The following is a 2996-nucleotide window of genomic DNA, read 5'->3' as shown; positions in this document are numbered from 1 at the left end:
CCCCCCCCCCCCCCCCCCCCCTCAGTGCAGTTAGCAGCAGGAAGGACAAGTCATGTAATAGTTGCGGAGTCTTTTGTGGGAAGATATCTTTTTAGGGTAAATGTCATCTGGAAGGGAGGCAAAGCTCTCCTGCTGGGTAAAAATCACCAAACACTTATTTTCCGAGTCTCTTTACCAGCTTTTCTCCTTGGCTGTCAGCTTGGAGTTTTCCTTTGTAATCAGTTCAATGCCAAGTGTATGACAAGGAATAACGAGTTAGACATTGAAGGAAGTAATGAAAAGTCGGAGGTCTGCAGAATCCCTAAATTGTTTTACTGGGCACCAAATAATTGAGAGGTGCCTACAGGAGAAAATGAAGACTTCTTTCCTGTTTTTGTGCAGTTGTAGGTTTTTTAGATGGTCAAGGTTGCGAGATTTCAGTTCACTCCCGCTGAAAGAGCACTTCCTGAATTTCTCCTTCCTGAAGTGATCCACGTGCTCTTGCCCGATGTGAAACCCTTTAGAGCGCCAGGCATGTAGGAACTCAAAGGACTCTGTTGTGTGAACTAATGACGTTAATTTAGGTGTTGGATGCTCTGGGGTCTGTCTTTATATCTCCCAGATTTGTGGCTCCTGAATAGTTTGAGTCTCTGAATAGTTTTAGAGGCTTGAAAACCTTTGTAAAGTATGGTCTGTTTTGCATTATTTCTAGAGTGTACGAGTAAAAAGCATACAGATAGAGCAGCTCTGTTTCTTGGTTGAAAACAAGCTGCTTTCTAGTCCAGGTCTCCAAGGTCCAAGTTATGCTGAAGAATAATTACTGTGGAAAAACCATAAAATATTATCATGTGCTTTGTAACTATTGCATTTTTTTTCTGATAAGAGAGAAAAGAGATAAAACCCAGACATTCTCAGGAGTTCTTGCATTTGAAAACTTTTTTTCACTGTTAAAGAGCATCTTATCTGTGAGTCCAAAGGTAAGGCAACACATTTTGAGAGTACATTCAGATCTTGGGTGTCACGTTCCCTTCATGAACTCAGAAACGCCTGACCCTACTCGTCAAGTGTAGGGCCAAGGCATAGCTGAGGATTCTGGGCTCTGTAAGAGTTTCAAGAGCTGGGCTTGGCTCCATACACCTGCCCAGGTTTGTAGAGCAGGACCTTGGAGAAAAGGATCCCTCTTTGAACTCTAGGGCAGAATGACCTAACTTCCAAGAAATCATACTGTGTTCAGTTTTGTGGAGGGACATCAAGAAGTAAAAGGCAAAGTGCTGCTCTCAGTGAGCTCCCGAGAGAGTGTGGCCATAACAACCGGAGTAAGTGACCTTGGTCTAGGGCAGATGGAGCCAAGGAGGACTGAATCCCTTTTTGGTGTCTTGCTCTGGACATCTGGCAGACATGGGCTCTGCTGGTTACAGCACTGCCTCTGTCTCACACCATTTTCCAGCCCTGACCACATAGCTTTGACTTTACTTTCTACTCCACTAAGACTAATCTTAGTTGCTTATGCGTCCTGTCTCTTGTTTACCTCCCTACCCCATCCACTCTCCATCCTTTCCCACAGAATCTGTGTCCCAGGAGGGAAACCTGCAGAAACTTCCTCAAAGGGCTCCCTAGGTATCTGGCTTCCTAATCTGCTCAGCTCATGGAGAACTCTGGCAAGAGATGAGAGGTCAGGATGCCTACTCCCGGTGGGGTCATTGATGACCACAGGTCAGGCAGGTGGCCTCTCCTTTTTTTCTCTGTGTTCTGGAAACCCCTCCCTGCAGGCCATGATTGACAAGGGTGCACTGACCCCAGGTTACTTTCCACCCTTGTGGTTTACCAGTCCACATTTAAATAATTCCTTTAACAAATGCATCTCAGATTTCCAGTTTGGAGTGTGCCATTTGTTTCCAGTGGGGACCCTCACCGACCACTATGTCTAATGAAACATGGTGCTGTGCTTTGTCCCTGCAGTTGTCTTCGACTGCCCCCTGAGAAGGGCAGTGGTGCACAGGCCTGGGGTGCCTCTCACCTGTGGGGTAACCCTGGGTAAGTGGCTTCTCCTCTTCCAGTCCATTTTCCAATATATAATAAAAATTGTGTAGGCTAAATGATGTCCAAGTCCCTTCTGATTCTACTACGAGATAATCCTGGACTGTCCATTTTGAGTTCCAAGTTTTTATTACGGGATTGTGGAGGGCGCTGCAGACAAAGTTGCACGGAGCATGTCACGGCCATTTTAGTGTCTACCAGCAGGCACTAGGTGGGCGGTGTCTTTTCCAGCTGCCGTGAAGACTTCTGGGCGTGGGCTCAGAAGCTCAGAGGGTTCGAGAGGTCCTGCAGCCGTGTCTGAGGTGTAAGCTGGGTGGGAGCCCCCCAGAAGGCTTTGCGTGGCAAGGAATGGGAGCTCGGTCAAAGAGCACTGCGCTGGGGATCGAACCTGTGGTCCACACCCTCGTGGCTGGGGCCCATGAAACTCCAGAGCCCAAGGGGGCCCAAGAGACATTTCATCCTTTCGGGCCTCGTCTTCCCGCCAGCAAAGGGCTGGCGGTGAGCGACCGACTGAAAGGCAGCGGTCAAGGCCAGCGCGGGAGCCCAGGGGCCCGGTGGTCAGCCAGAGCAGTCCCGCCATGGAGATTCCGGCAGCAGCTCGAACCCGCGGCGGGAGGCGGGGCCCGCGAAGCGCGGCAGCCTGGGGGGGCGGGGCGGAGGGCGGGCACACGGCGATTGGTGTCCAGCCCTCTGCAGCCAGCCAATGGGCGGTGAGGGCGTCCCCGGGGCGGGGCGGAAGCCGCGCCTTAAGCTCTGTGACGCGCCGCAGTAGCGCTGCTGCGCTGTCGACGCCGCTGTATCGTGCCGGCTCTGGAAGCTCTGCCAGGTATCCGCGCTGGCGCGCCGGGGCGGGGGCTTGGGCTGAGTCCGGGGCGCCCCGCACGGCGGTCGGCGAGGCGGCAGGCGCGGGCGGCTCCGGTCCGGGGTCCGGGGCCTGGGATCTGGGGGTAACAGGCTGAGAGGGTCGCTGGGCCTCGGCC

The 2996-nt window shown here is 52.3% G+C and overlaps 1 protein-coding gene across 2 annotated transcripts in view; it reads left to right on the top strand.

Moving 5' to 3' along the window:
* The first annotated feature begins 2753 nt into the window (after positions 1 to 2753).
* Positions 2754 to 2996, top strand: part of OAT (ornithine aminotransferase) — a 20081-nt gene continuing 19838 nt past the window's right edge. The window contains exon 1 of one of the 2 annotated variants that reach the window (XM_029932747.1): positions 2754 to 2842. The gene's annotated coding sequence lies outside the window, so the exon portion shown is untranslated. The remainder of the gene's footprint in view (positions 2843 to 2996) is intronic. The other variant, XM_029932746.1, reaches the window with a different exon arrangement.

The sequence above is a fragment of the Suricata suricatta genome, chromosome 2 (assembly GCF_006229205.1).
Source record: "Suricata suricatta isolate VVHF042 chromosome 2, meerkat_22Aug2017_6uvM2_HiC, whole genome shotgun sequence".
Classification (NCBI taxonomy): Eukaryota; Metazoa; Chordata; class Mammalia; order Carnivora; family Herpestidae; genus Suricata; species Suricata suricatta.
The sequence above is the reverse complement of the archived record's forward strand: the minus strand, read 5'-3'. Positions and strand labels throughout refer to the sequence as shown.